Source organism: Ursus maritimus, unplaced genomic scaffold (assembly GCF_017311325.1).
Source record: "Ursus maritimus isolate PB19 unplaced genomic scaffold, ASM1731132v1 scaffold_2, whole genome shotgun sequence".
In the NCBI taxonomy this organism is placed as follows: Eukaryota; Metazoa; Chordata; class Mammalia; order Carnivora; family Ursidae; genus Ursus; species Ursus maritimus.
In genome coordinates this window covers 48,106,128-48,115,463 of record NW_024424452.1, presented here as the reverse complement: position 1 = coordinate 48,115,463, position 9,336 = coordinate 48,106,128, and positions in this window count along the sequence as shown.

Sequence of the window (9,336 nt, the reverse complement as noted above, 5' to 3'; positions counted from 1 at the left end):
CACAGGACAGTGGTGCCCGGAGTCAGCGAGGACTCCCTCTCAGCCTCCTCTGTTCTCCACCGTCCTAACTGCCTAAAATTCTCTGCTTTTTTCCTTCATGATTGTATTGTCTGTGCCTCGGTGTCCTTGTTTGTGAAATGAGGAAATGACAGTCCCTCCTTGATCTGGTTGTTAGATGGATTACATAAGTAATACATGTGAAGCAATTGGAGTAGGGCCGGTCATGTAATAAGTGCCCAGTAAATATTAGCCATTGCTGTTGTTTGATATTATTACTATTGTATCTGTTCCCTCGTGTTCTTCCTGACTTGGATGCTGGCAGAGTTTCACTTTTATAGGCATTGATAGTCAATGGGAGTCCCACTTTCTTTTGGTTGGCAAAATAACTGAATCTCAGCAAATTTCCTGCTTTGGGCTGTTCTTGGACATTTTCATTGCTGCGGATGCCTGAAGGACTCTTTGATTACATCTGGGTTTGTGGCTTTTTGGGGGGCAGTTGAGTTGAATTAAATTGAATTGAGATAAAGTATCCAAATGCTGAATAAGGAAAGTGCCCCTGGATTTGAAAATAATAAAAGTGGGGCGCCTGGGTGGCACAGCGGTTAAGCGTCTGCCTTCGGCTCAGGGCGTGATCCCGGCGTTATGGGATCGAGCCCCACATCAGGCTCCTCCACTATGAGCCTGCTTCTTCCTCTCCCACTCCCCCTGCTTGTGTTCCCTCTCTCGCTGGCTGTCTCTCTCTCTGTCGAATAAATAAATAAAATCTTAAAAAAAAAAAAAGAAAATAATAAAAGTGTATTTCATTAACAATTTTAATAGCCTGAACTTTCCAGTAATTTGCTTTTGCCTTCTTTCTAATTAGTCTGAGTTAGTGAGGCATTTTACATGTGCTGAGGGCGTATTCTCTGTACGTTGGCATATACTGTCCAACTTGGGGTTTGTATCAGTAAAGGGGAATAGGAAGGTTTATATTTACAGTCAAATTACTACTACGAATTTTGTGTGGGGAAGACCTGCTTGGAGGTTGTCTACTTGTCTTTGTTTCCAGCCTCTCCGTGCAGAGAGCAGGTGGTTCCCTTTTGGAAGATTTCTGTCACAAAATTCTTTATTTGTTTATTAATGGACTCGTTTGTTTATTCATGAAGTATGCATTTATTGATGGCTCACTCTAGGCGTCGTGGAAACAGCAGCAAGCAAAACAGCCCCTAATCTATGGACCTTACCTTCTGGTAGTGGAAACAAAAAATCAAGCCATAAATAACCGAGCGATAAATCTGATGGTGATAAATGCCACGCAGACCAGGTGAGCGTGTGCAGAGTGAAGATGGGAGCAGAGGCTGCTAGTTTATCTAGAGAGGTCCGGGGACATCTTCTCTGATAAAGCGGTAATTGAACACAAACCTAAAGAAGTGAAGGCATGAGGCACGTAGGTAACCAGGAAATGGGCAGGGCAGGCAGAAGGGAAGGAAGTGCAAAGGCCCTGAGGTGAGAGCTCCTACTGAAGGAACTAAGATACTTCAATTTTAAAGAGGTGGAGAGGAATTTGAGATATGTGCAAGGCTGTAGTTAAGCAGGTTTGAAACTCAGATTTGGAATAAGGAATGTTCCAGATGACAATAAATCACATATTTGTATTTATGTTTTAAGATATGCCAGGATGAGAAGGTTTTATCTCATTTGTCAAATCCAGTGGATCTGAAGTGGCTGTTTGGAGCTCGCTGTGGAGCAGGAATTGGAATGGCATCTCAGCTCACGGCCGCTGTGGTCATTTGTGTTGTCCATGGGAGTGAGTGTATACATGTGGGGTCGGGTGGGATGGCATGGAGGCCTCATATTTGCCATCCTGGAAGTAGGGTGACTTCAGGAGAATGTACATCCGGGTTTCCAAGAGATCTCTTTGTTAGCAGACACTGGAACAAGAGCTGGGAGAGATAAGCACCCACAGTCACGCTGGCCCTTTCAGCCCTGACCATGCCCACCCCACCTCGATCCGACGTCCTCACATACCTTCACCCTACGTGTTGACAGGTAGAGTGAAGAGGGCAGGGGAAGGTCAGAGAGGTTCTCAAAAACTGTTGCATCCCCCCAAAGTTTCTTGGGAAGGAGACTAAAGCAAGGAAGTTAAATTCTTATTGTCCATTAGGAAAGGAAGTGAATTCTTGAAACAGGAGTCCATACCTACGTCTGCTAGGGATGGATTGTGTTTGCCTGGATGCATGCCTCTTCAGAGCCATGGTCCCCAGTTCCCAGAAGAGGTGAGAGTGGTTGACCAGTTAGCTTCTCTCGTCCTGGGCTCTGGTAACCGGCAGTTAGGTGGAGGGTGGCCTGCAAGGATCAGCTCAGTGTTGTTCCTGGGCCCTAGTACCTAGGGCTGGTTCTCTTCCTCCAGGCCTCTACACCCAGGTAGTCTGAGAGTTGGAAGAGACTCCCCTTCCCCATCTCCACCCTCCCGTGCAATAAATACAGCCACTTCTACCAAGAGCTGTGCCTGGTAGTTTCAGGAGCCAATGCTTGACTGGGTTAAGCAGGCAGCCTTCAAACTAAAAGGGGACTGTGGTGGGTCAAGCAGGGCGGCAGGCAAATGGAGAAAGAGCTAGTTATTAAAAACAGAGCGAAGAGGGAGACGGGGTTGCTAACCCCGTCTTGTTTAACCCCATAGGAATGCCGAAAGAGAACAGAAAGATTTAGGTAAAGAAACTTCAATGTCCACACTGCTGTGCACACAAGTGGGCATGGAGGCGGGACCGTGACCCTCGCATCTTCCGGGCGCTTGCCACCAGGGGGCGCCCGAGTTCACGGCAAAGTCCAGGTCCTGCCGGATCTGGGTCCGTGGCATTCTGGGAAAGGAGGGCAAAGACTTTCTTGGAAGCAGCCCTAGAGAAGTGATGTGGCGGAGGCTGTGCTCTCCAGTGATGCTGGGGAGGAGGTTCTGTTTCCTAAACGCCGTAGCCAGCACTCTTGGGCATTTCAGGGGCTCCCGGAGAGGTGGCATTGGTCCGCCCAGAGTCCAGCTCTGTGTTAAGCAGAGACCCGTGGACCATCGACCTCCCTTTCTCCCTCCTCGGTGCCCGCCGGCTTCCTTTCCCGCTCTTCCCCGGCTCCAATCCAGATCTTCCTGCCAGACATTTTTAATTTTTAATTTTAATTTCTTTTTCCACTGGAAAATAATCTTTGCTGGGATCCCATCAACCACACAGCCAGCTCCTGACATGAAGGTGTCTTCTTTCTTTGCCATTCGGTCTTTTTTGAGTGGTAACCAGCAGGCGTTTTTACTCCGACCCCAGCATTCTGTGCCCCCCTTCTCTTGTGCCCAACGTGGCTTCTTTCTCTTTCCCCAGGTGTGGTGCTGCCTGGAAAGAATTTGTGTCTGAGAATTGTTCTCTGCCAGACCAGAAACAATTGCAAAGAGCTGCGAGAGTCCAACCCTCTCTCACCAGGTCATTGTGGGGCAGTGGGTACTTTTATTTTTCTGGGGTTCCTTCGTCTGGATGAGGGGGTTGAGGGGTTGGGTGAGAGCCTTCCCCTGTCCCCCAGCAGATACAGGTGCCGAGCTGCCTGGCTGGAGAAGGACAGGGCGCTTGGGTCCGAGGCTGAGCAGGGGACCCCAGGACGATGAGACCTGAGCCCATGGTTCCTGCCTGCTTCTCAGCTTCTATACAGCGTCTTTTCCGTCTAAGTGCACACAAGGCGTTTATAGACTTCATTTTCCAGGCAGGCTCTAGGAGCGTCTGTGATCCAAGAATCTCTTGTTAGTTTTAGACTTGAGCAAAGCTGTGTATCAGAGTCCAGTTGGGGAACAGAAGCCACTCCAGTTACTTAAACAGTGAGAATTTAATATAAATAATAGTTAACTAGGCATAACATTGTCAATTAGGTCACTGAAAAGGCAGGAGAGAACACTAGGTTATCATAATCGTAGTGATCACAGAGACCCTACCACTTGCAGGACTCGGGGGACAAAGGGAAGAAGATGGAATTACAAAAATTAGGACCTTGGAGGATTGGGCTGGTGGGCCTGGGACCCAGACCTCCGAGGATGGGGCATGGCCAGCTGGTGTGTCTCTGACATGGACACCCAGCTGCTAGCTGTGTGGTGGGGGGGGGATGTGATGGCCTTCGGCTGCTAGCAGGGGAGGGCATTGCTACCACCGGGGTGAGGAAATATTGCTGGCTCATCCCTCAGAGCCACAGATAGGAGTAAGGAAGCCCAAAGAGGCAAACTTCCAGGAGGAGTAAATCCCTTCTTCTGCCGTCTTCACCCAGCAGAGCCTAACATGGAGTCATCTGGGAAAATGGAAAAACAGAAATGTACCGAATCCTAGCCCCAGCATCGATCGCAAGGACGATTTTAGAGCTGAGAGACCATAGTCTAAAATCTGGCACAATGTGCTTGACTGGAATCACAGAGGGGGTCAGGCTTGGGCAAGGGCAAGGGAGAGACACTCAGCCAGTTTTTTTTTTTTTTCCTTTCCTTTTTTTATTGCTGATACTTCAAGACTAGTAGGTTTGATGATCAACCCCTAAGATGTCAGCCTGGCTGCCTGGGACAGGAGGCTTATGTGGTTCCTGCACAGTAAGATGCCCCCATTCTTGGCTGTCAATCCAGAGAAAGTTCTGTGGAGGCTTGCAAGGCACGGGGGTCTCTGGGACTGCTCCCCGAAGCTGGGAAGGCCAGCAGACGCACTGCAAACAGGAGAGCTGCCGCCCTCTTGTGGACACCTGTGGTTCTGCATGAGGGCAGTGTGACCTGCCCTTGGTAGGACTTCACCTGCCCACCTTGAATTCCAGGAGTGAGGTGGGAGTTGGCTGGGAAAGGTCAATGTGATCCCCTTACGTCAATGAAGAATCACTGGTTCATGGCGATGATGCCTTTCTTCAAAAGGGATGAAGTCTCATCACTGAGATCCAGATCCCCTCCTTGAAGAACCCAATGGCCTATTTGGCCAGCAACAGAGACCCAAAGCTAAAAGAGAAGCCTTTCTCATCTAGGTATCCGCTTTGGGCCTTGGAGTATTCTTTAAAGTGGGGCAGGGGGCAGACTTTCTCTGTAAATAGCCCAGAGGGTAAATACTTGAGGCTTGCGACCACACTGTGTCTGTCTCAGTGATCGGTCCGCTACGGTAGGGGACAGCAGCCTTGGACGGTGGCCAAACAAAAGGGTAGATTGTGTTCCGATACGGCTTTATTAGCAACACGGAAATTTAAATTTCATATAATTTTCACCTGTCATGAAATATTATTCTTCTTTTGATTTTATGAAATTATTTAAAAATATGAAAATCATTCTGAGCTTGCAAACCTTATAAAGACAGGCAGTGGGTTGGATTGGACCCATGGCTAGCGTGGGTGGACCCTTGATTTACAGTCTTCAACAGCTCAGGTCCTTAGGTGGTGCCCCTGTGAGCCAAAATCATCAAAGTGGCTTCTGTACTACCTTGCAATTTCTAGAAAGTTAGCAGTGTACCCACGGGATTGAGCTCCTGGGATCCCACAGGCCATGGGGCCAGCCTGAGCTTTCTGTGCCCTCCTTTGCGGGTTTGAGGGGGCTTCTGTGGGAGAAACTCTAGCTCTAAATTCTACCATTTTTCTAAGGAGACAGAGAACCTTGTTCTCCCTTAAATGCGTAGTGCTGGTTCAAAGAAATTGCTCTGTCCATCTGAACCTAATACATAGTTTGAAGAATTGCGCAGTATACCGTTTCATCACTGATAAGAAGAATCACCCCAGATATCTTTAAACAGCACACCCCCTCCATGCACTGGGAATATGCTGGGTTTGATGACAATGTGATTTTTTTACATGGTTTCCCGGAAACACCATCCTTTTCCAAAGCAAGCTGCGCTGTATTACAACTTACATTCAACGTGTGGCTTCATTTGTCTCCTGGGTATTTCAGTTGGAGATTCGAATGGGGACAGGATACATACGAGGAACTCTGAAGGATTTGAAAGGGCTTTGGAGGAAGAAAGTTGAGAGCAGTGTTCCCTTTTGGGTCACTCCGCGGGGTGTGGAGCTGTGTGTGTGCTGTCTGCGGTGTGCGTAAGGAAGCTTGGAAAAGGTGCCCAAGAACTGAGTAGCTGGTGAACGTGGGGGAGACGCTTCCCTGCATCTGTTTTTATCCTCTGTGAGCTGCACTCGCATCTGCCTCTTGCCTTCCTCCCGCCCCACCTGTCAGCAGGACCTTTGAGGCCACGAGGCTCCAGAAGACACACATGTGTGTGTTTGCTGCGGAGGAGGCAGGCATCTGAGAAAAGCTGGTAATATCATGTGATACATGCTAAAGAGCCCGCGAAGGGACCCAGAGGAAGTGCTAAGTACCTGTCGAGGAGCAGGGGAGGCAGGTATTCAGCCGGAGGAGGAGGGACGGGGCCCCTCCCAAGCATGGGGGTGCTCTCGCAAGAGTCTGGGCACCGTCTGTGGCCCTGCCAGGGTCGGGGGTGGTGTCTGGTGTTGCATGAGCCAGGGCAGAGAAGAGAAGTGGGGGGATGAGGCCTGGAAAGTCAGTGGGGGACAGTGTGTGAAGGGAAATTTGTACTTTCCTGGGGCTGGGGGGCATCCCTCAGAGGACCCATAGCCATGAGGGCGTGGGGCAGTGGTGGCTACAGACTGGAGGTCCCCGGTCTGTGAAGTGGGGAGTTGGACTAGCTGAGCCCCGGGTCCCTTGCAGGGCTGACTTTTTGGGTCAGTATTTGTTCTCTTTATGAAATAGGTAAACCCATCCTGCCGAGGCTTAGCCAGGGACCTGGGGAGGCCTCCCACCCAGGCTCTGCCTCCAGGAGGGGAGCAGTCCTCTGCCCTGTTGCTCAGGGGAGAAGAGGCAGCCTGGGGAGAAGCGGCTGCCCGTGCCCAGGGGTGAGTCAGTGGTGGAGGCAAAGCCCGCTACCCAGTGGGAAGAAAGATGAGTCGCTCAAGAAACTGATGGCTGTGCTCCTCCCTCCCCACCCTGCCCAGATGTTCGGGGAGACTCTGGCTGAACTCTGGGGCACGCCCATCCATGTTCCTGGCAAGCGTGGCAGGCTGGAGTGTTTCACTACCTGGCTTTTAGCTGCTGCTGGCGCAGAACCAGGACGGAATGGCTCAGTCCTTGCGAGGACTCCGTGATGCCCGGAATGGGCAGGACACCTCAGGTGGGTGCCCTGCTGTCGTTGGAAGGGTCCGAGGCAAAGGTTTAGTCACTGGGACTTGGCAGCTCCAGACGGGGGCAGAGTACTTGTCAGGCTGATGTTCGGGGCGGATCTCTCTGCTTGCATATGAAATCAATGAGATAATGAATGTGAAAACATTTTGAAAAGTCACCAAACGTCTTGCATCCCATGCTGCTGCTCTTCCCTCTGCATTTCCCACTTCTGTGTCTGGACAACCATTTCCCAAAGCTTCCTTGATTCCTTTCCTCCTTCCGCTGGTCTCACCTCCCGACTAAGCAGACACTGAGCTTTGTTGACTCGATTTCTGAGATGTCTTGTACATGCATCCCCCTCGGTTCCATTTCTGCAGTCCCTGCCCTGGCCCAGGCCTTGCATGTCTTACTTATACTAGAGTGATAAAGTCAATCTGTTCTACTTCCCCTTTCTTCTTTTGAATTATCAGCCACACTGCTACCAGATGTTGTCATCTTAGACTATACTCCTGATGATTTTACTCCTCCAGTCCAAAGCGTTCAAAGGCTATCTGTTGTCTACAGAGTGATAAACTCTGAGGTCTAGTGTTCAGGCCTCCCGGCTGGCCCACTTCCCTGTGTTCACGGAGATCCTCTGGCTCACCTTGGCTTTTTGCCCTTTGTGCTTTCACTCAAGCCCTGCAAGCTGCCTGGAATGCCTTCACTTTCAAAAACCTCCTGACAAGTCTTTTCTCCGTTCTTCAAGGTTCAAAAAGAGTGGTAGATAAATTAGGTACGGGATACGAAAGGTGGGGATGATTATATTTTAGATGCATCAAAGAATCTTTAAAAAAAAACTCATCTCGTTGATGTATTCACACAGCATAGATTGATTTTGTGCAGGGCGCTGTGCTGTGGGTCGGGGTGGAAAGGCTCCCTGCGTACGCACGTGGGCACAGGGATCTAGCGCTCTGGGGATGAAGTAGACACTTTCTTTTCTTGCTTACTCAAATCCACAACTGTAGCTCCAGCGCTAGTGTGAAAATATCTGGGGGGTGGCTGTGTCTCTTTTTGCTCCAGCTACTAGGAAGCTCAAAGGCAGATGTGACTGGCAATCACAGTATTCATTCGCTTATTCAAACATTCACACATAGCAGGTGCCAAGGATGGACTCAGAGCTTTGTGACATCAGACTGATGAGCAAGACATGTACATAGTTTCCGCCCTGAAGAGGCAACTATTAATTCTTATATAGTTAGCGTATCTTCATTTCTGTTCTCTCTGTTCCTGATCTTTGTTGAATCCATTTTTAGGGTTTTTGGGGGTGGTTTTTTGTTTGTTTGTTTGTTTCAAGTTTTTATTTAAATTCCAGTTAGTTAACGGATAGTGTAATATTAGTTTCAGGAGTAGAATTTAGTGATTTATCCCTTACGTACAATACCCAGTGCTCAAATGTACCTTTAGTTTCATGTTAACTAAGGTTATTTTCAGACGAGGAGAAGTACTGTCCATATATAAAAGTAAAAATGTTCCAGCACTGCTAACGAGGTCCCAGATTTGATCTCTGTTGTCATGAATTATGTATTTTTGCTCTTTTATCATGGGGTCCCTCCTAAAGCCAGCTAGACATGTAAATATAACCGGTGCAAAGTTTGATATGATCACAGCAATCTCGTAGGGCTTTATTTTTCTCTGTTCCATCTTGAAAACTCAGAGTGACCTTTCGTATTCTGTCACGATGAAAATATTAGCCCCAAGTTGTTATTTTGGGGGATGATTTGCTCTCCTGTTCCCAGTATATAATTTTAATTTAAAAAAATCTATCGCAGTATTGATAATAGTTGTGTGGCACCTCGAATCCTTTCTAGAAACTAGGCAGGGTATAGGATGTAAATAAATTAGCATTTGAATAAACATGGCATATCCATCAGAAGAAATGAGAGTGTGGCGTTTCAGGGGTTAGGGGTCTCCTCTTAGAGGCCACTCTGGTTTAATGCAGTGGGTGGGTGGAGAGGCAGGTGGGGTCCCCTCCTTCCTGAAAATCCCTGTAAGGAGCTAGGGTGTTGCTACTGGGTTGGTGGAGGTGGGTTCTGCCCCTGCTTCACGCAAAGCTGCGTCTGCGTTGGGCAGTGCCTGCCCATGGGTGTGTGTGGAGGTGCTGCACCCCCACACTGGGGACCCCCCCTGCTGCAGAAGGCTTTAGTCCGGGCCTCCCGCTGTTCCACCAGCCCCTGTGTTCA